Here is a 24705-nt window from a genome sequence, read left to right as displayed (position 1 = left end):
TGATGATGAATACTAACCATGCATGAAGGTTTACAAAATAGCTAAATGGAAAAAAATAAACACCTTAAAGGTATTATGACATGATTTATAACATAATTTTAAAAACATTAAAAGTCTTGGCCATGGTCCTTCAAACGTGTCTAAAAAGTTTGAACACTCAACTCCACTCCAGTATTTCTTGACAGGAGTTTTTGTGTATGTGTAATTGCATCCTGAGAAGGCATGGAAAAACACATTCTTTTAGCCTGTAGATGTCGGTAATTCACCCTTTCCTGTCAACCCAAGATGAGCTTCTTTGACAACTTGGTAGGAACGTCACCGTCAAAAATAAAAGAGTCATCTAGGCCAGTTGGTATCCAGTGTAAGGACTTGTGTTGATTGACACAGCCAACAACAGAGCAGATTGATTTTTCTCTAGAAGCCATTATTACTGAAACAAACAAAGTTGCGGTCAGAATGAGGAAGAAGAGAGGAGAGGAACGAGGGGGAGGAGAGGAGAGGGGCGGGGAAGAGAGGAGCAGGGAGCAGAGGGGAGGGGGCGGAGGTTTAGCAGGGATCTACGTATATTCCTGCCGTCCAACCCGATGAGAGATTTTTGCATAATTATTCACAAAAGTCCAGACAGCAGAGAATACACTGAATGTTCAAACTTCGGGTTTTTTTGGTGAAATTGATGTCAAGAAAAGCCAAAAAATCTACAAAAATGTGTTTTAAATGTCACAATCCCTTTAAAGTGTAAGGTCAGCAAGCCGCGTAATAGAAATGCTATGCACTGCAGTCTGTCCTCAAAGACTGAGGACAAGGCTCAACAGAAAAGGGAACAGATCCCCGCCAGGCCACAGGTTGCCTATACCCCAGTTGTGAAATGGTATAGCGCCAACCAGTGTTGGGCAGTAACAAGTTACTTTGACTTATTACTGCAATATTATTACTTTACCCAGTAACAAGTAGTAGAAGGTATTACTCTGCCAAAACAGAAATTTTATTGTGCATATCGCCGCTTTATTTTACAGCCTTTTTGGCTGGGTCTGGTGGTTCTTCCCCATTAGCGGTGAGATGAAACTGGAAAAGTCCGGCTTTCCACATCTCGTCCGTTCTTCCTCCTCCTGAGCAGTGCTGATTTTGTCGACTAATACCAAGACGAAAAATGTTCGTCGACTACCTTTTTTCACTGACGAAAACTAAATGGAAACTAAGCTAAAATGACTAAAACTGAGACTAAATATATTGACAATTTCGTCAACATATAAAAACTAGACTTGGTTGTAAAATAGCCGACGTGCAGCGTGACGCGTCGATAGGCTATTTTCAGCAAGTGCAAAATCAGCCATGACGACGGCATCGAGGCCTGCCAAAAATTAATTTTAGTTGACTAAATCAACAATAGATTTAGTCGACTAAAATATAAGGATATTTAGTCGACGAAAAACTAGACCAACAATAAAACATTCCAGGTGACTACTGTCGCAGTGCTTCATGCCGTCCACTCCCACGCTTGCCCTGCATCTCCACACAGCACGGAGTATATAGTCACTGTCTGACAACATTCTAATGGGAGCGATAACGGACAGAACAGAGTGGGGGAAAAAAAATACACCGGCACATGGGGAGAGAAATAATGGAAGCCGAGCTTGCTGGCTGGGACAACTTTGCTATAGATCTTATGCCGTTTGAATTTTTGCCAATAATTGCTGTGTATATCAATCTGATGTGCTTGTGCAGCCATGCATCGTGGGAGAGAGAGGTGCAGCGGATCTATTCCTTCATTTCACATTTCATCGTTATTGCCTCAACATTGAGAAGTATTGTCGATGCCAATGTGATTGCAAAGACTGCAGTTCTCGGCCAATTATACCAGATTGCTGATACAGGATTTGAAGGGTTGTTGTTACAGTAAAGATACTGTTTCCAGAGAGAGAGAAAGACTAAAGGTAAATGGTGCATTTATATAGCGCCTTTATCCAAGGCGCTTTAACAGGGATTGTGCATTACATTCAGCCATTCCTTTCACACACACACACACACACACACACACACACACACACACACACACACACACACACACACACACACACACACACACACACACACACACACACACACACACACACACACACACACACACACACACACACACACACACACACACACACACACACACACACACACACACACACCGATGCTGGAAGCGGATGAAACCATGCAAGGCACCAACCTGCTCATCAGGAGCAATTAGGGGTTCAGTGTCTTGCTCAAAGATACTTAGACACTAACTCTGCATGGGGGAGCCCGGGTTCGAACTGGGAACCATGCAGTTCCCATCCGGTCACTCTACCCCTGAGCCACTGCCACCCCATGGCAAACCATTGCAATATTTACAGTCCAAATATCCTACCAATTTCATATGACATGCCATTACAAAATATATTTTTTTCACATGTATTATTAGTTGTATACATTTTAGGAGTGAAACTGAAAACGCATGTGTAGATGCCTGTGACAGCCTCTCAGCTGGTCAAACAATGCTGCTCCGCTGTTCTACGACAGAAAAACAGGTGAGGACAAAGCGTACGACAGCTCCCGACCAGATTTTTGTCCTGGCACACATTCAAATTCAAGGTTTTGCGGAAATGGTAAATGCCATTTACCCATATTTTGGCGTATGCCGAGTTGATAAATGAGGGCCTAAGTGTTTAAGCAAGCTTAATATAAGGCTTAGCTGAAATGCCATCAAACAGACCGAATACAATAACACCACTAATATTTATCCCAAGACACACAGTGTGGGACCAATAGCAACAGCTGTGGTTAATGCCAGTGCGCGCGGCGGTGCCAGACGTTATGCTACGGTGAAGGGCATATGGGGTCCCGTTGGAGCAGTGTTGATTTCGTCGATAAATGTCTGTACAAATTGAAAAGGATGGTTACGCGTTGGCTCTAGCACAGTGGTTCCCAAAGTGGGGTCCTGGGGACCACTAGCATGACTGAGAGGTCATTTTGACCGTTTTTATTTTAAGATTTTGAAGTTAGTTATCTTTACCCATGAAGCTTTCAGAAGGTTCCATGACCATCATCATTCCATTATCTCAGAAATGTGAATTTATCGAAATATGAATTTAAGCACATGCTACTTGTGTCTGATTTTACTTCAGTCAGAGACCTTGAGAGAGTTCCAGGGGGTCCCCAGCTAAATGATAATTGGACCATTATGGGATCTGTAACTCAGAGAGTGTAACAAATGGTTCCATTTGTTACACTCTCTGAGTGTACCTGCCTGGCTGCCTCCTGTTTGAGTAGACTGTTCAATGTTCCGAGGTTTGTTTTTTGGTTTGCTGTCGCTCCTCACGCTCCTGCAGAGAAAAGTCCCCACAGATCCAACAAAACATAAGCAAGCTGCGGGGGTACATATAGTTTGTGTGACTGAAACTAAATGAAAACTATTGAAGAGACTATGACTAAAACTAAAGTTTGCTGCCAAAAACAACGCTGCGTTGGAGACAGGAGCATGTGCTTCCCATTCTCAGCATTATGGGGTCCCTAACCGGTCTCACCCAAACACAGTGAAATAGCACAGAATTGAATTCCGTACATACGCGCCTAGAAAACACCCAAATCCGTACATATGACACTGAAATCCTCCACATATAGACCATGACGGAGGGGTGCCGCCTCTACCGAACTGGAGCCACGGGAGACATTGTGTCGAGTTGCCGTGTCGATTGTTGCGAAGTTCGTTAGAGCCCGACTCAGCCCCGTCCGAGTTGTAACCCGATATGGACAGAATAGTAAATAATGTCAAGCCAGAACTCACCCAGCCACGGTGAAATAGCACTTCTGTACAATAGTGAAAGCCATGCCTCCGTCACGGTCAAAACAGTAGCCGTGTATAATATGAACAGATTTTGGGGGTTTTCTCAGCCTTCTGATTGGTCCATGACTGACTAACCAGCAGGCTCTTTCTGCCTTGTTTCCGCTCTGTTTCCGCCTTGTTTATGTTGAATTTGCTAAAACATTAATTTCGGATAAAAAAAAAAACTAAAAACAAACATGATATGCAGAGTCACCGCGCTGCACCTGTGATGTTCCTTTTTTACTGACACCAAGTTTAAAATAAGAATTGAACGCCCAGAATATCAATAGCAACTGTAAAACATGTTATTTCAATGGTAGTGGATGGAGAGAAAGGATTTTTGTCTAACCGCGAAACTGCAACCAATGATGGGTGCAAAGAGGGGCAAAACCACGACTTGACAAAGGGGGAATTGCAGTTCTATTTGGCTGTATGTCTGTGAGATGGGTTTGGGGGGGTCCCGTTGGAGACAGGAGGCACGGGGTGTGCTTTGGATTGATGGGTTTGGGGGTTTGGGGGTCCCGTTGGAGACAGGAGGCTTTGGATTGATGTGACGTTAGAGCAATGCTCTGCAGAGGGCTGACTCTCTCCCCTGTACTCTACCATCAGTGGTGTAAAGTCTCTAAGTACATTTACTTAATCACTGTACTTAAGACCACATGTCGAAGTGTCCTTCATGGGCAAGACACTGAACCCCACATTGCCTCCAATGAGTCGGTCGGTGTGAGCTCGCCACCGTCGGTGTGTGTCGGTGAAGTGAGGACGCTGGCGTCGACTGTTCGCCGCTTCATCACATCCCAATGTATGAATGAATGGACCGTTGTAAAGCGCTTAATTGAGCACTTGGAAAAGCGCAATGAAAATGCAATTCATTATTATTATTATTAAGTACAGTTTTGATGTAGTATTTCCAATTCCAAATGCTTTTACTTCTACTCCACTACACTGTACATATCGGATCCAAATATTGTACTCCACTACATCTATTTAAAAACGTTTAGTATATTAGTTACTTTAGAGGTTTAGATTATTATTATTATTATTATTATTAAATCATATTAACCACTTCATATACCTTTCGGCCTTTTGACGCATTGTGTCGGCTATTTTCCATACATTTGAAAACTTGACATGGGACGTTCTGCACAATGAGCACTTTCCCTTTTCGGTATACTTTAAGTACATTTTGATGGCAATACTTTTGTACTTTCACTCAAGTTACATTTTGAATTCTGGACTGGCAGTATGTAGTTTATACATTGCAGAACTGATATGTTTACTGGAGTAAGAAATGTGAGCACCTTTTCCACAACTGGCCAGACTCTCTCTCCCCTACACTCTTAACACTCTCGCCCTCCTCCTTCACCTTCTCTCTCTCTCTCTCTCTCTCTCTCTCTTTCCCTCTCTCACCACATCTCTGCTCCTCTCACCTGCATTGCACCAGTTATTTCTCACTTCTACCTTAACATCTCCCTCTCTACTTATCTCTCTCTCTCTCTCTCTGAGAGAGGACCCACTTGAGAGAAAAAGACTTGCTCGCTGTATACAAAAAATGAAGGAAAGCTCCTTAGAACGAGACTTAAGAAAACATATTTCATTTTAACATGCTCATAAAGTGCTCTATATGCTCAAAGTGCAATAGCAAACGTTTCGGTCCTAAGACCTTCATTTCAATGCACGCTATTGAAATGGTTCAGAAGAAAATCTTTTTAACCTGTAGAAACAGATGCTTGAGGTACTTCTGTATTATGATCATCAATAGAGAAGAGAGGCAGATAGGTGTGTGTGTGTGTGTGTGTGTGTGTGTGTGTGTGTGTGTGTGTGTGTGTGTGTGTGTGTGTGTGTGTGTGTGTGTGTGTGTATGCCTGTGCGTAAGTCTTTTTTAAACAATATTTTGGGGGCTTTTTTGCTTTTATTGACAGATGTACAGTATAGGTAGACAGGAAACAGGGAGAGAGATGGGGGGGGGGGTAAGACACACAGCGAAGTTCATCAGGATCGGGACTCGAACCCGCGACTCACTGTCATGCTGAATTCCCAGCCGAGGTGCCTGTACCGCAGAGCACCTTGCAGGCTGGCTGGCCAGGGCACTGCAGGCCACGCATGCGTATAGGTCTGTGCGTTTGTGCGTGCGCCATCCATGCGTGCTTGTGTGTGTGTGTGATTGATCATGGCAGTGGGATGCATTTTATAGAGCATTTGGTTGAGGCCGCTGTAAATCAGGCCCCCCTCTTTACCCCCGCCTGCATGATGCATCTCGCTATGGCGAGGACTTAACCCATTTAGACCCGAGGACGATTCTACAAAATGTCTTTTTGTTTTCAGAAAACCCTCATGTTTCTATGTCAGTGGTTCTCAAACATTTTCATGTCAAGGACCCCTGCAAAACATATGTGTAATTGTCCACCGACCCCCATCTGAAAATATGTTGTTCCAGGGACCCTCCCAGAAGCAAAGATGTGAGTTAAAAACGTTCACTCTGAAAGAATATATATTCGCACCACATTTTCACGATTTTTCAAAAACAGCAGACCTACAAGCTCGTAGCTTGTAGATCTGCTATTTTTCAATAGCTAAAGTATAACATAACGCTTTAAACACCAAAAGGGGTTCTTCTCCGGCCCAGAATGGGTTAAATCAGGCCCCCTCCTTACCCCCGCCATGTCACTATGGCGAGGACTTCCTGATCCACTCTGGGTTGATTTAATAGTCCTGGGAGACCTCTAAACACACGCCATGGATACTCTCTATGGCTCCGCTCCCATCAGGCTTACATACATTCTGCAGGCCTGCCATAAATTCAACAGAACACCATGTGTGTGTCCCTCTGTGTGTGTGTGTGTGTGTGTGTGTGCGTGTCCGTTGCTGTGTTTCTGCATGTGTGTTTGTGCGTGTGTGTGTGTGATTCTGTGTCTCTGTGGGTGTGTGTGTGTGAGAGAGAGAGAGAGAGAGAGAGAGAGAATCAGAGAGAGGGAGTGCATTTGTGTCGTTTTATCTCTGATGACCATTAACTCTGCAGATATATTGGTCTTTTAAATTAAATGCTAAAGGTTTTCCATCATTACACAATATGAGGATATATATAATAGAACAACAAGGGTTGTCCCAGCAGGAATGCGTCCACCGTGTTTGAACCTAAAATAGCATACAGTAAGTTTCATGCACACACGCACGCACGGTGCAATGCACACACGCACGGAGGCACGCACGGAGCAGCGCACGCACGCACGCACGGAGCAGCGCACGCACAGAGCAACGCACGCACACACAGAGGCATGCACGAAGCAACGCACGCACACACGAAGCAACGCATGCACGGACGCACGAAGCAATGCACGCACGCACGAAGCAATGCACGCACGCACCTCTGCTCAGCTATACAGTATAGCCTACCTTGCCACACACTCACACTCACACACACACAGTACACATGGTGGTACGTATTTGAGACGTGCATTGATTTAACCTCCATTTTTGACCCTCTTGACTGCCAACCAACAGTGTACTCTGTCTGTGGTTGCCATGGCAACGTGGTTTGAAAAGAAATGCGCTTTATTTCACAGCTGTGTTACAGTGTGGGTGTCGGGATACCAGATTGACAGATTGTGCTTGGTTGGTAATACTTGCAGTCTTGCTTTGATGGTGAATTTGAAAACATCCTCCCCAATAGCAGCATGTTTGTGCGATGGAATGTGAAACAGAGTGATCCGCTGAATCAACACAGCTGAATGTGAAACAGAGTGATCCGCTGAATCAACACAGGCCAACTTCCCCTGCAGTTCAAGGCCACTCCAATGTTCTGTTTGGTGCTAAGCAGAACCCTTCTTGCCGTTTCTTCCTGTAGTCTACATATAGTGTCTCCTCCCTGGTGGGTGAGGGTGTTTCTTCCTGTAGTCTACATATAGTGTCTCCTCCCTGGTGGGTGAGGGTATAGCCTTCACTACCACGCTGGAGTCTGTCATTAACCCATCAGAGATGGGCACCTTTTCGTTGCAAAAGCCCATTTTAGCTGGAATCCTGTCCCATAGCAGAGGTCGTTGAGATCTGGCCAATCAGACCAGACCCCGAAGCCCTTGGCTTGTGAGTCCAGTCCAGTCTTTCCTCCTAAAGCCCAGAAAGTTATTCTGGTCTGCGGCAGCCACAGGGACCTTCCTCCTGCGCAGGTCCAGTATAGAGCGACACCCTGGCCATTTCTCTGACGGTGCCATCATCATTATTGAGCATGTGTAGTAGTAGGTGGCTTATACCCTTGTTGCTGAATAAATCCACTCTACATTTGGGACCCCCAGACCTCCTCTCCGCCATATGGAAGGAAGAGTATGTCTCGTGGGACTTTAGGCCAAAACCCATTTTCTGGCCAGCTGGACAGTTCTATTTGCCCTGTCTCTCAATGCATGTTGTGGGATGTGTACATTGGCAAATAAGGGTTGTATCTTCGCCAAGGCCACTTCTCTCACAGCCTCGAGCTTCATGTCTATAGCAAGGGAGGGGGACAGATTTATCAGGTCGATGTCGACTGTGAAACACTCTAGTGAGCTCCTCGACTTGCTCCCCCCACTCACCAGCGATGTTGAACTTATGGCCCAGGTATGGGTACTCATTATGGCCGTACACCCTGATGGGTTGACCCATGATTAGGAAGGAGGGAGGCTTGTCTTTCTTGGCCTTCATGGCCTTCCTGGCCACGCACACACGCACAGACACACACACGTGCGCGCGCACAAGCACGAGAGATTCACACGATGTTGAGATAACGCCATGTGGCAGCTCGTTCTGCATGGTTTTGTTTGACTTCATGTGCTTAAAGAAACATCGGTACAAATGTGACAAAATGAAGACTAATCAAAGACGACAATGCTGACAGGACGATAACCAGCCGTGCGACCGTCCGTGTGCGCACGTGCACGTGTGTGTGTGTGTGTGTGTGTGTGTGTTTTGTGCTTGTTTCTGTGGAAATACATTATCTGGTTCCTGATAAGCAATATTGATCACAATCACATTGCTGGTGTTTGTCAGCTTTAGGCCGAGCATGATGACGTGTTTATGGTCTGTTATGCAGAAGTGTGTGAGTGTGTGTGTGTGTGTGTGTGTGTGTGTGTGTGTGTGTGTGTGTGGTCTGTTATTCAGGATGATGTGTGAGGCCCCACATATACAGTACATACATACAGAACACATGTTCTGTGTCTTGTGTTTAAAGGGCCACTTAATTCACCCCTTTTGCAACCAGATCTTATTTGAATGATGTTTGGGAGACAAGAAACACTTTCCTGGGGTAACTTCTTATGTGGGCAATACTGTGTTTTTATTTCAGTATTTCAAAGTGTCCATGGGCTCCTTGATGTCATGGACACTGGGCTCACTTATATTTCCTGGACTACATGTTGTCTCAGTAAGACAGCCCTCCCCCTATCCACAAGGAGAAGCAGTGGATCAAAGCATTATGGGAATTGTAGTCCAGGAAGGAAGTGAGCCCATGCAGTGTCCATGGCATCATGGAGCCCATGGACACTTTGAAATGATAAAATATGTGGACCTTGAATACTTTCCCGCCGGAAAACGTAACCTATGTTAATCATTAGTCTCGGCAAGCGCCGAGACTAATGATATCCTGGCATAATATTAATCATTCTTTTTTTTAAGATTTATTTAAAGATAATGCAGACATGATAATTTAAAACAATTAATTACATAATCATAATTTTCTTTCTTTTTTAAACAAGACAAGACCAACTAAATTGGATCATGTGGTATTTCAGAGACAGTAGACATGATGAACTTCCAGTAATCAATCAGAAGTGGGCAGCTCCATAACATATGTAATAGGCAGCCTTCTGTTATCTTACATCTTTGGCACATAGGGGAAATGCTCCTATCAATCTTGTGTAGCTTGAGCGGGGTAAAGTAAGTTCTGTGAAAAATGTTAAATTGCAGCTGTCTGAAATCAGAACCCTCTGAGCCCTCTCTAAAATAATTTCCAAATCCACATCATCAGTGCATCCCAAGTCTGTCTCCCATTTATGTTTAATGTTCAATGTATTGTAAATTGGTACATTATTGTTTAGAATACTATATATGGAGGAAGTTAATCCTTTAGTCGAGGTGATAAGAGTACAAAACATGTTATCCTCCAGGGGGGATTTGTCCGGAATATTCGGGAAATCTATAGATTTTGGTTACGTAAATTAAATTTGGCTGACAATTGTTGAACATTTGATACTACATTGTCGCTGTATAAATCACCCACAGTCCTGATTCCATTATTAACCCATCTCTGCAATACTCCATCAGCTATGGGATAGGGAATATTAGGATTTTCCCATAATGGTGTCTTTCTCATTAGAGATGTATCTATCCTCAATAATTTATGAGATTCCTGCCATGCTTCAAAAGCACTCAAGATAATAGGACTTTTTGTAAGCAAAGAGAGGTTCTTCTTCGCACCCAGAAAAGGTACGATTTTCAGGGGATATACGTAGCCACCTAACCTCCCCAATCTCAGGGTGCAACCATATCCATAAAGGACGGAATTGCGAGGCCAAATAGTAACATCTAAAATTAGGGAGATTAAGGCCACCCTTATTGTAAGGGGCTTGGAGCGTACTTAATTTGACCTGCGGCGTTTTGCTCTGCCATAAAAAGGAGAAAATAATTTTGTTAAGATCTTTAAAAAAAACCTTTTAGTTATAGAGAATGGGATGCATTGAAATAGATATATATATTTTGGTAACACTGTCATCTTAACTGCATTCACTCCTCCGATTAGAGACAATGGCTAATCAGCCCATCTTAAAGTGTCAGACTTAGTCTTCCTCCATAAGGTTTATGTAATTGTCTTTATTTACCTTATCCCGCTCTTTTCCGATATTAACTCCCAGATACTTGAACCCGCTGGGACACATTTCCAATGGATCGATAAGATCCCCTATTCAAATCCTGTGTATTTAGAGGTAAAACCTCACTCTTAGTTAGGTTGATCTTATATCCTGATGTCAATATTAATCATTCTTTAATTAATCCTGGCGGCCAAACGGTAATGGCCGCCACGACGCATTTCCAATGGGAGTCACAACATGGTTTGACCAGACGTGTGTGTTTGATGGCTGGGTTCCGCCTGCATCTACATTGCCGTATTGATACTTTTACTCAAGTAAAGAATACTTTTTAGAGTACTTTTTTCCACCACCGCTTAAATAATGCAGCATATATTTAGCCTATAGTGTTTATTTCGACGGAAACTGTTCATCGACTACCTTTTTTCACAGACGAAAACTAAATGAAAACAATAGCTATATTATGATTACTAAATATATATATTGACAATTTCGTCAACAAATAAAAACTGGGAAGGGAATAAAGTCAAAGTCGTACGATTTGTCACACACGTTACCACAGTGTCACACACGTTACCACAGTGAAACCTGTTCTCTGTTCTCTGTTTGTCACACACGTTACCACAGTGAAACCTGTTCTCTGTTCTCTGTTTGTCACACACGTTACCACAGTGAAACCTGTTCTCTGTTCTCTGTTTGTCACACACGTTACCACAGTGAAACCTGTTCTCTGTTCTCTGTTTGTCACACACGTTACCACAGTGAAACCTGTTCTCTGTTCTCTGTTTGTCACACACGTTACCACAGTGAAACCTGTTCTCTGTTCTCTGTTTGTCACACACGTTACCACAGTGAAACCTGTTCTGTTTGTCACACACGTTACCACAGTGAAATCTGTTCTCCTCTTTGTCACACACGTTACCACATTGAAATCTGTTCTCCGCATTTCACCCATCTCTTTGTCACACACGTTACCACAGTGAAACCTGTTCTCCTCTTTGTCACACACGTTACCACAGTGAAACCTGTTCTCCTCTTTGTCACACACGTTACCACAGTGAAACCTGTTCTCCTCTTTGTCACACACGTTACCACAGTGAAACTTGTTCTCCTCTTTGTCACACACGTTACCACAGTGAAATCTGTTCTCCACACACATTACCACAGTGAGATCTGTTCTCACACACGTTACCACAGTGAAACCTGTTCTCCACACGTTACCACAGTGAAATCTGTTCTCCTCTTTGTCACACACGTTACCACAGTGAAACCTGTTCTCCTCTTTGTCACACACGTTTCCACAGTGAAATCTGTTCTCCTCTTTGTCACACACGTTACCACAGTGAAACCTGTTCTCCTCTTTGTCACACACGTTACCACAGTGAAACCTGTTTTCCTCTTTGTCACACACGTTACCACAGTGAAACCTGTTCTCCGCATTTGACCCATCTCTTGGAGCGGTGAGCCGTAGCCAAGGAGCGGTGAGCTGCAGCCGTGCCGCGCTCAGGAATCATTTTGATTAGTTGATTTGACCCTCAAATCCAAACCCAGTGGACTAGTGGACAAGAGATCTAGTATAAGTCATTTTACACTTGGGTTGCATGCTGAAAATAGCTGATCTACAAGCTCACAACGCGACACGTTGTGAGATGGTAGATCGGCGTGTAAAAGTGTAAAATCAGCCAATAAGTCGGCATCAAGGCCCGCCAAAACACATTTTGTTTAACTAAATCAACTGTAGTCGACTAAAAATCGTATGACATTTAGTCGAACCCAAAACTAGACTAAACACTAAAACATTCCAGGTGACTAAAATGTGACTAAAACTAAATGAAAACTATTCAAGAGTCTATATATGACTGTAACTAAAATCAACAGTGATTTAGCCTTGGCAGAATGTGTGTATAAGTAATGTTTCCCCAACATGCGCTGACTGCATGGCTGCTGAAACTAGGTCTATATATATATACCGTCGTCGTGGAAACCGCTCTATTTATGTTTGGGAGATGTACGGCCGCTTATTCCTGTTGGTGCTCCCCTCGGACGTTTCTGCTTAATCTCCTGGAAACAGTACAGTAGTACAGGGGTGGGGGGGGGGGGGGGGGTGTGTGTCCCGAAAATATATTTTTTTGACAACTGAATGGCTGGAAAATGGAAATTAAGAGTTTACATATTATAGTACACAGTACATGCATAGACTTTCCTTAATAAGAGAAAGGTTGTGTTAAGATTATTTAAAGAAAAGTTGAAACACGTTTTCATGTGTGTGTGTGTGTGTGTGTGTGTGTGTGTGTGTGTGTGTGTGTGTGTGTGTGTGTGTGTGATCACGCGACATATAGTCACTTTGTTTGAGTTTGTTTTTGGGAGACTTGTTTCTCTATAGCGAAATCTGTCAATGGCTGATGCACCATTGACCATATTCACACCGTAGCCATTGTATTGATATTTTTTGTCATATCCTATCATTCTTCAGGGGTGAGGAAACCCCACTTTGACCATGTGAATCAATGAATTTAATTAATTATTTTATTTAAGTGTCATGCCACCTTGTGGCCCATCCCTCATGGGATTATATGGCACATTTTCACACAAGTTACAAACAGTTGTACACTTCTTTACCGATACTGCTGATCGCGAACATAAATACAAATACAACAAATCAAACCAAAACAAAACATGAAACAAAACACCGTAACTAGCATACAGGCTTACATCATGGCCGTTTTCCTCAGGTCCCTGCAGGCTTTCTCTAGATAATTTGCCAGTTTAAATAAGTCTTTTTCAAATAAACGGCTATATAAGTTGTGCATCATTCATATCCATGTGTATATGCGCTCAGGTGTAAGGATGTATTCTTCAAGTCTCTGATCTCGTCATCACCAGCAGATGTCTTTTGTGAAAGTGAAAGTGTTCTCATGATCCATAAGGTCTCTATACTATACACACTGCCGGGAACGTTAAAAGAATTCTTCAATATCCTGACAGTTTTCTGAAAAACCTTATGTTTCTGTATCAGTGGTGCTAAATATCCCCCCCCCCCCCCCAATCTGAAAATATGTTGTTCCAGGGACCTCCCAGAAGCAAAGATTTGAGTTAAAATGTTCACTCTGTAATAATATATATTCAAAGATTTGAGGCACATTTTCACGGTTTAAAAAAAATAGCAGACCTACAAGCTCGTAGCGCGGATCTTGTAGATCTGCTATTTTTCAATTGCTAAAGTATAACATAATGCTTAAAACACCAAAAGGGGTTCCCGCCCAGAATGGATTAATATTGTGCAATTCATTTGCATTAAGAGTAGGCCTACATACATACATGCACACACACTGAGCCTCATTCTAACGGCTCATGTAAAACCTTTTTTAAAAAGAGGTCACCGGCCTACAGTATATATGAATGGAGGTGTATCGTTAACTGGCATGGTTCCTGGTGTGTAATGGCCTTTATCCATGTAGCACACACATTAATTCTGCTCTCTCCAATCAAGCAAACCCTTAAAGTGCTATAAAAGACTTGCCTTCGGGGCAACACAACATGGCCATGGACGGCCTTTCACCTGCCAAAAGCTATACTCAACATGCGAGCCAGCCAGCCGATATAGGACTCCGCCTTTTAATGCAAAGCAGAGATTTGACCTGCCCTTAATCAAAGTCAAATCACCCAGCCCGGGTCATCTACCTATAGACCTGACATGTGACCTCTCTCTCACGGGGGACCCGTGCTCCAATCACGGAGAAACAGGAAGAACATTGCCTCTGACAGCGGCCGTTATGAGTGGCCTCATGGGAAATGTAGTGCTGGGCACTCTAAAGTGGGTGGGGGAAGGGGTGCGAGTCACCATCTGTCTCCCCCACTCAGTCATCAATGCGCAAGGTTTTGCGCATGCGCGGTTTTGTATACGTGTACGCGTGCATGATGGGAGAGTGTGCGTGCACGTGAGTGTGTCCACCACATGTGCATTAAATACGGATACAGAATCGTTTGAACCTGTGTCTTGTATTGTAAACGTTGGGGGGATTGTCAAGATGTTGACCTTGTAAGATCTTGGGACATCCTTTTTCTCCATCTGTCTCAGCCTCTCCTCTTCCCCCCTCTCTCTCTCTCTCTTACTCTCTCTCCCCCTCTCTCTCTCTCTCCGCCCTCTCTCTCTCTCAACATTGCGACTAGATGCTATAGTTCTCCTTGGGTATATGTTTAGACAAAAAGGGGACACACTATACCGTGCACACACTTATACACGCATGCACACATCCGGTCACATACAAACACACGCGCGCGCACACACACACACACACACACACACACACACACACACACACACACACACACACACACACACACACACACACACACACACACACACACACACACACACACACACACACACACACACACACACACACACACACACACACACACACACACACACACACACACACACACACACACACACACACACACACACACACACACACACACACCTCTCAAGGTTGAAACAGACCTACAGTACTGTGTGTGTTGCTTAGGTATTCCAGGCAGGACTCTCTGACTATATTGACATTCTGGTCTCATTGGCTTGCTCCATTGTGCATTCTGAGAGAACGAGAAGCACTGCACCCCGCCTCCCTCCCTCCAGCCATCTCTCTCTCTCTGTCTCTCTCCCTCCCTCCAGCCATCTCTCTCTCTCTGTCTCTCTCCCTCCCTCCAGCCATCTCTCTCTCTGTCTGTCTGTCTCTCCCCCCCCCTCTCTCTTTCTCTCTCTTTCTCCTGCTCCCCCTCCCTACTCATTATCCCCAGTCACACTTGGCTTCAGAGCACAGGAAGATGACACACATTATGTACGTGCACACACACACACACACACACACACACACACACACACACACACACACACACACACACACACACACACACACACACACACACACACACACACACACACACACACACACACACACACACACACACACACACACACACCTATAGTAAACAACACAGTATGGAACACAATGCAAAGCAACAGCACAGACAGTCCTACACAAACATAACACCACAACATGTTAATTATTAACACATATGGCACAAAACTTTGGGATGCCCAGAAACGAGGCAGCCAGCGTGAGGGGCTGAGAGGAGTGTGCGTGTGCGTGTGCGTGTGTGTGTCATACATCATCAACTCATTCCGGCCAATAACAATTTGTGTCCTCACCTTCGTCTTCAATGTTTGTGTTAACACAATGTTTGTGTTTACGCAAACCCTCAAAGCTGGACATATATATAGGAGCGCTCCTCAACAACCATAGAACAGCAACATGCACACTCTCCCAGACAGCCTATACTAGTATTGAAGTATAAGTAGTTAGTGTTGAGTATTGAAGACTGAGTGTAACAACAGCTAGTTTCTTTCAACTCACTTCCAAATGAGAAGATAGCACCCCATAGCATAGCAGCAGACAACATGGGCACACTCGATGAAAAATCCATTCAGCAAAAATGACACACCAGTACAAACAACTGCTATAGGTTTCTTTCAACTCACTTCCAAATTACAAATTAGCAAGATAGATCATGGGTTGTCAAAGTGGGGTCCGGGGACCCCTAGGGGTACTTGAGAGTTCCAGGGGGTACCTAGCTCAATTAGAGATAGTTAGGAACCAAATGAACCCTTGTGGGTCTGTAACTCTCAGAGTTTAATTAACAGTGGTTTTACAATATAAACTGGGGTACCAGATGGAAATGCCATTACATGGGGGTCCATAGCCTAATGCGTGTGAAACTGGGGGGGTCCGTGAAATTAATGTTTCTGAAAACTTTCACGGCTACAGAGCCGTAAAAGTCCTCCCTTAATACTGAGATAGATAGCACCCCCATTCCATTCAGCACAAATCAAAAGTATGACCTTTGATGTCTTCAATCATGTAGTAATCCATAATCAATGGCGGACGCTGTTGTGGAGACAGTGGAGTTGCCCAGTGCCACGATCCTTGACTATGTTCTTTTGAAGTATTGTGTTCTTGTTTTCCTATAGCTCCAGTTTGAGTTTTATTGCTTTAACCATGTGTTTCCTGCCTTGTCACTGTTTGCCTGCCTTGTCTAACCTGCACTGTGATTAGCCTATAGTGTTTCCACCTTGTCCTGTTAGTTCCCCAGGCTATCACACTATCACATTGTTGATTTTTCAGTTGAGTTCACCTGTGTCCATTTTATACTCCCCCTGATCCCAGTGTTTCCTCGCTAGTTCATTGTGGTATAAATTATATTACAGGTCTCTTGTCTTGACACCTAGTGTGCTTCCAGTCTTTTCATTTATGTTTCTAGTTTTTGAGTTATTAAACATTTTGAACAGACCTTGCTCTGCCTTGCAGTGCCTCTGCCTCCTCCTGCATTTGGGTCCTAAAAGCTCTCCTAACTTGAACCATGACACCCAGTAATAATAATAAATAATAATAATAAAACTTTATTTGTATAGCACCTTTCATGACATGAAATGCAGCTTAAAGTGCTTTACAGAGCAATGGAGAAAAAAATAAAATAAAAGCAAGGCATAGACATTAAAAAACAAGCACGTTTGACATTGTGAGGCTAACATTTAGGATACTCTCAGAGGCTTCTCATTAATATTTAATCATAAACAAAGACGCAAGTTTCTGGGGTGAAGAAACACAAATCTGCCGCATTCTAGAAAAAAGCACATGACGACAGGCATCAGGCAGGCATGACCAATAAATGTACAGTATGCATACAGATGGACAAACTAGGCATTGCGAATGGCTACGGATCCAAACAGGAAAAGATGAATAATAATTATAATACACCATGGTATACTTGTTATACTAGCTATTGAAAAATAGCAGATCTACAAGCTCATTGCGCGGCACCAAGTGACACTCTACGAGCTTGTAGATATGCTATTTTTGAAACATCTTGAAAATGTGGCGCGAATCTTTGAATGTGTATTCTTTCAGAACGTTTTTAACTCAAATCTTTGCTTCTGGCAAGGTCCCTGGAAGAACATATTTTCAGATGGGGATTGGCAGCCAATTACTGTACATATAATTTTTGGGGTCCTTGACATTAAATATTGAGCACCACACTAATATAGAAACATAGGCATTTCAGAAAACTGTCAGGATTTAGGAGACATTTAATTAATTTTGAAAATAGTCCCATTTTAACGTGCTGTGAGGTTGTGGCTCATTTTCCTAGTACAGTATGTAGTGTTGAAGGTGGCCCCTTTCGGGACCCTCGGTTACCTTTTCTGAATTTTTAACGGCAGTACCCTAGGATGCAGATTTATACCACTGTCTGTTCACACGTAGACCCGCGTGGTCGCTTGAGTGTTGATGAGATGTTTTAACCCATTCTGACCTGAGATCAGATTCATACGAGGTTTCCACTGGAAACACACTGGTCTGATTAACCCATTCTGACCTGAGATCAGATTCTAAAAATGTCAGTCGTTCTTCGATTTTTCAAACATAGCAGACCTACAAGCCCATAGCGCGCCACTCGGTGGCGCCACTCGGTGGCGCGTTCAAATCTCCCTCATCGTGTGAATATAGGATGGGATATAGGTTAGGTATACGCTACTGTATTTGTTTGGCGTATTTGAATGTCATAATGGTGGTACCCGCGGAGAGCCAAATGTTTTTCTGAGGTGGCACTTGGTGAAAAAAGGTTGAGAACCACTGCCTTAGGAGGTGATGCTTGTCTTGCTTCTATTATACAGGACAATCTGAGAGATTATTATTGTAAGACTAGTGCTGACGGGACACTTTACCCCGTTTGATCTCACATTTGAACGCACTTTCAGATCAGCCTTGATCGTGTTTGATCTATCTTTGCCAGACACTTACTGAAAAAGTAGCAGGCCGCGTTATGGAGTTCACCTCAGTTCAGCTCGTCGTCAGCACTTTTGCACAACAAAATACATCTTTGTTATCGACGCATTTAGAGCGAGGTACAATCTCTCTCGACAACAACAAAAAAAACTTCAAGGCACAAGTTGTCACAAGTCCATTTGACATCGCTGCCGCAGTGCCTTCAGGTTTTTCTCAGTGTAAAAAAGAATTAAGGTGCCTTCAAAAAAGTCCCCACATCTTTCCTGTTCCCGCCCCAGGGGGTATACAGGAGAACGATGTGAGCGTAGTGGAGAAAGAACAGAAGTTCAGAACAACAAGTCAGCCTGCGGGGGCTGTATATCCCTGGAGGACAGGAGGACACACAGGTACTCAAAGACAGATGGAGCCCTAGATTGGAGTGAAAAGAGAAAGCAGGACAGTGGGGACAGTAGGGAGAGGAAGTATAGACTATAGAGTGCACCTGAGGTGAATGCCGGAACATGACTCAGGGAGTGCTTTTCAAAGTGAGGGCCATTGTTGGCCACCAGGCAGGCTGCCAGTGCATGCACGCCTGCAGGCGGGCTGATTGTGAATGAATGAACCTACATTGGAAGTCAATTCATACAATTATTGTGGCGTGTGTCACTGTTATTATGGTCTCTAAACCTTTTAAAATGTATAGCAGATCGACAAGCTTGCACAACTTGTGAACTTGTGGATTGGCTATATATGTTTTGCGAATTTCTTGCATGGAAAAGAAAAAGGATTAATCTCATATAATGGTCAGGTGAAAGAAGCGCTGTCTCCGTTGTGTTCTCCCCCCATATTAGTATGATTATTGTTTTAGTTACGTGTATGCAGACGTGTTTGGTGTGAAGTTATATTGAGTGGCGTTCTAACATTGCAAACGTGTCTTCCCCATCAAGCCGTGTTACTGCGAGTCTTCACCTTATAGAGTACGGTATATATTGACTATCATTGCGCACATTCACGTTATGGGGCAATGACACGTGAACGCTGTTTCATACGTGAAACGCGTGCGCCGTGCAATGATAGTCAGCGTGCAATGACGGCCAGCGCGTTCACGATTTGGCCAAATCCATCCCAGAATGCACTCTATTCCTACCCGGAAGGAGGAGTGAAATCGCCTCATGCGCTTTTGAGCAACACATTTAGTGCCGGAAGTGCCTTCAAAATAGAAGCTCTGGGTGCCAGAGTTGTCTGATCGCTTTTACTCTGAAAGCCATGAACCGGAAAAACTTTCCTAAAAAAAGTTGACTTTACAAAGAGACCTCACATCCCCAATCATCTTAATTAATTTTTTTACGCTCCAAAAAGCGTTCATATTTTGCGGGAGAGACGGATGAGGAGCAGAAATGAAGCGCCAGCATATCGATCCATTCATCACCACGGAGAGCGCCTTGGATTAGGAGATACGAGTCGTTCTTTCCGCCGCGCTAACATGGGAGTCAATGACAAGCTAATAGTTGCACATAGCGTTAGCCTACGGAAAGCAAAAAGCAAAAAGCAAAAAAAAAAAAATAGGAAAATTTCTGAATAATATTCGTATCTAGCCCCGCGTCTCTAGGACGTCGCTAGGACGTCGCTAGGACGTCCTCACACGTCGATGGCACAAATTTTTCGGGATCCTTATGACGGTCTCATACGTCGTATGAACTGAAACGGTTAATGCAAGTGGATGGGAGGAGAAATCCAGTGACGTCTCTATTAATATATACTCTAAGCCTAAGGTCTTCACTGTCTCAGACACAGACAGCCAATCCCGAGGTTGTTGCCAATGCCAGCAGAGTAACCGTGGAAAAATAAACAATCCAAGTTTTGCTGGAAATAGGGACTTTAATTAAAGGACAACTTTAGTTTTTTTCAACCAAGGTTCATGTTTTAGGTTGTTATTAGAGAAAGTATAGGATGAGTTCTTTTTTTTTTCATGTACGTGCTGCTTGCTTTAGTTTTAGGGATTTTAGCTGTTTTTCACAGGGGGGCGGGGGCATTCGAGCATTTTTACAAAATGTTATAGCGATTTATTTTTGTATTACTATAGTCCTACTAGACCCCAAGAAATTACATCTGGCCACAAAATATCACAGGACCTACTGAATGTGAAGGAGGGCCTACTGGGGGGAAGCCACAGTGTGTGTCATAGGCTCAATATGTCAGTTCGACACATTCAGTAGATGCCGTGATCTTCTACATGGACTTCTCTTGAATGGGGACAACCGGAAGTTGTTTTTCTACCCCCTCAATATCGCAACTCTTTTATGAGAGAGAGAGAGGTGGCGAACATGTCGTCTACATTGCACAAGTAGATGTTTAGGACCTGACCAAAAACAATAACCTGACTCAAGTGCAGAGCAACAAGTATAATCATGAAATATATATATACTGTATATATATTAGGGATTTTATATGTATATTCATATGTGAATGATGGATGCATGGAGTCATCTGAAACATGTCTCCTCTCTATGGTGAGAAATATAAATTCAAACCGCAATTAGTAGTATGCTTGCGCGCACGCACACACACACACGCACACGCACACGCGCGCGCACGCACGCACGCACACACGCACGCACGCACGCGCACACACGCACACACGCACACACACGCACACACGCGCACACACGCACACACACGCACACACGCACACACACACGGGCAAGAGCTATAAGCTTCACTAAGCGTCTATGGGTTTAATGAGTTAAAGGGGCCAAGAGAGCACCGGGGCGTCCATCATCACTTAGCATATTAAGACAGATTCTCTTTTATGGTGGAGGCTTAAAAAGGCAGAAGCCACTTCTTTTAGCAGCTATACGCCGGTGCCTTTTTGCATGCAGATATGGCATTTAGTGGAGCGCCGAGCAGTCAGGGGACCATATTTATCCCATTCTGGGCGGGAACCCCCATAGCATTATGTTATACTTTAGCTATTTTTTTAATCGTGAAAATGTGGCGCAAATCTTTGAATGTATATTCTTTCGGAGCGAGCGTTTTTAACTCAGATCTTTGCTTGAACAACATATTTTCAGATGTGGGTCCAAATACAGATAATTCTGGGGGTCCTTGACATGAAAAAGGTTGAGCACCACTGACACATAATACCTGTAGAGAAACATTTTTCAGAAAACCATCCGGATTTATATAGAAGACATCTTGTTGAATCCTCCTCGGGTCCAAACGGGTTATTATGATGAAGACGTCAAGTCTGCAGCGCTGCGAGCTGACAGGGCCCACGTCGCAATATAGTATATTATTCCATTCTGACCTGAGATCAGATTCTAAAAATGTCTTCTACATCCTGACAGTTTTCATTCTGACCTGAGATCAGATTCTAAAAATGTCTTCTACATCCTGACAGTTTTCATTCTGACCTGAGATCAGATTCTAAAAATGTCTTCTACATCCTGACAGTTTTCATTCTGACCTGAGATCAGATTCTAAAAATGTCTTCTACATCCTGACAGTTTTCATTCTGACCTGAGATCAGATTCTAAAAATGTCTTCCACATCCTGACAGTTTTCTGAAAAAGCTATGTTTCTGTGTCAGTCGTTCTTAGATTTTTCAAAAATAGCAAACCTACAAGCTCGTAGCGCGCCACTCGGTGGTGCGCTATGAGCTTGTAGATCTGCTATTTTTCAATAGCTAAAGCATAACATATTGCTAACACCAAAAGGGGTTCCCGTCCAAAATGGGTTATACTGCATAATGCCGAGCGAAGTGGAGTGAATCCCCCCGCGGGAGGTTGCCGCCCGTCGTCGCTTCCCCCGTTATCGCTCCTCGCAATCTGTCATTCATCGAGGTGGTGGTGGTCTGGTCTGGTCTGGTCTGAGAGGGAGAGAAGAAGCTTCGACCAATAAAGGAAAATGACTCATCTGGTACTATTCTGTCACGCAGTGCCATTTTGTCGTGGAGGAGGCCGAAAAGGCCTAGCTCCGCACCCTGCTGACATCGAAAACGCTGTGTGTGTGTGTGTGTGTGTGTGTGTGTGTGTGCGTGTGTGTGCGTGTGCGCATTCGTTGAGGCATGTAATGATCTCCATAGATTGAAATAGGCAGGGAGCGGCAGCAGTCACTTTGATGTTTCACTAATATGGCTTTCATGCCAGTTACTCTGATCTCACACTTTCCAGTTGCTCCGGATATAAGTTTGCCTGATAAATGACAAAATTACTAGTGCGTGAGCGCGTGCGTGCAGTGCGTGCGTGTGTGCGTGCGTGCGCTTGGAAAATAATTTTTGGCATGTCATTATTGGCTCTGCCAGGCATAATTTCGAGCGGGGGGGGTATAGATACATTTTCTTAAACGCTGACTTAAGCTTGTTCATATAGGACAATTTGTCCAAGATAGGAATTCCAGGGGATAATGTGGTTAACATGAATGTTTAACTAAATCGTTCAATAATTGTGAATGTGTGATTTTACCAATATTATCGATGTATCAAAAACGTAATAAAATAACGTATCAAACATATCAGACAGTCTACATTAAATTACGGCAAATGCATTGCCGAGTAGGCTCGTCTTAAGGCGTTTGATATCGCTATAAGAAAGCCTCGCATGTCTTTCCTCTCTGCGGATGCTCAGAGTTACAGTCCCATAAGGGTCCATTTGGTTCCAAACTATCATTTAGCATGGGGACCCCTTGGAACTCCCCTCAAGGACCCCTGGGGGCCCCCGGACCCCACTCTGAGAACCACTGCTGTAAAGGAACAAATGCATTTTTAAGCATGCATCTGAGCATGCATCTGAGCATGACCCTGATTCTGACCTTTGTAGTCCATGCACTGCAGCACCTATTTTTTCGTGAGTGTATTATACCGTACATGCTCTATTGTTTTTCTTTTCTTAAAGACGCATGGAGTGCTTTTTGTAATTTTTCTGTTTTGTATGTAGTTAACATTACTCTAGATCCCCACAGTTGTGGTTATAATATTGAAATATGTCTTCCCTGTGTGTGTATTTTTGGTTTCTTCGCGACAGCTGTAAGCCTTTGAGTCAAAAAGGCCCAATCTAAATGACAGTGATATAGTGGCATCACAATGTCATCCCCTCCCCTAACCCCTCCCCCTTTATCATACAACAACAGCTGTGGGTGCGGCTTCAGTTCAGGTGGATCACCACCTCCCATCACCACATAAAAAAACATGATTTTAACACTTTCTGTACACTTTGTTTGTGTTTTCATCATGTTTTAAGGGAAAAAATCACGGCATTCCATCTTTAAATTTCCCCCCAGCAATTTTATTTATTTAAACCAGTAAAAAACACATTGAGACTCTCTTAAAGATGGAGTGCCACCATTTTTTCCCACCCTAAAACATGATCATCAGGTATTATTAGGTAATATAATACTGTACAATATTTTTTTCCAAAAAGTGTACAGTATTTGTTAAAATAATGCTTTTATGTGGACACGCCCACCAGTTCATTAAGTACGCCTGGTTTGCCTGGTGGGTGGTGATGGGTGGTGATCCACCTGAACTGAAGCCGCACCCACATGCTGTAGTTGTATGATAAAGGAGGAGGGGTTAGGGGAGGGGCTGATAGTGTGGTGTCACTATATTACTGTTTAGTTCATTGGCCCGTTTGACTGTCAAGGGTTCAGCCTCCAGGAAGAAACCCTAAATACAATGGACCCCCCCCCCCCCCAGTTTCACATGCATTAAGCTACGGACCCCCGATTTAATGGAATTTCTATCTCTGGTACCCCCAATTTATATTGTAAAACCACTGTTAATTTAACTCTGAGAGTGTACAAATGGAACACTCTCAGAGTTACAGACCCATAAGGGTCCATTTGGTTCCTAACTATCTCTAAGCTAGGTATAGTATAGGGAGCTATAGGTATTCCCCCCTGGAACTCCCTCAAGTACCCTATAGGGGTCCCCGGACCCCACTTTGGGAACCCATGTGGCCTATATAAGACTTGACCGAAGCTGCTCTGCACATATAGACTCATCACTATAAGCAAGCAAAGAGCTCATATAGATGAGATGGCTTTATGTGTGTGTGTGTGTGTGTGTGTGTGTGTGTGTGTGTGTGTGTGTGTGTGTGTGTGTGTGTGTGTGTGTGTGTGTGTGTGTGTGTGTGTGTGTGTGTGTGTGTGTGCACTCGTGCGCACATGTGTGTATACGGTATATATATGCGTTGTATATATACGC

The 24705-nt window shown here is 43.6% G+C and overlaps 1 protein-coding gene across 1 annotated transcript in view; it reads left to right on the top strand.

Annotated features, from left to right (window-relative positions):
• Positions 1–24705, top strand: part of nalf1b (NALCN channel auxiliary factor 1b) — a gene marked incomplete at both ends in the record, with an annotated part of 137018 nt that overhangs the window by 61025 nt on the left and 51288 nt on the right. The gene's annotated exons all lie outside the window — the stretch shown is intronic.

Source organism: Protomyctophum parallelum, assembly GCF_964188405.1.
Source record: "Protomyctophum parallelum genome assembly, chromosome: 11".
Lineage (NCBI taxonomy): Eukaryota > Metazoa > Chordata > Actinopteri > Myctophiformes > Myctophidae > Protomyctophum > Protomyctophum parallelum.
The sequence above is the reverse complement of the archived record's forward strand: the minus strand, read 5'-3'. Positions and strand labels throughout refer to the sequence as shown.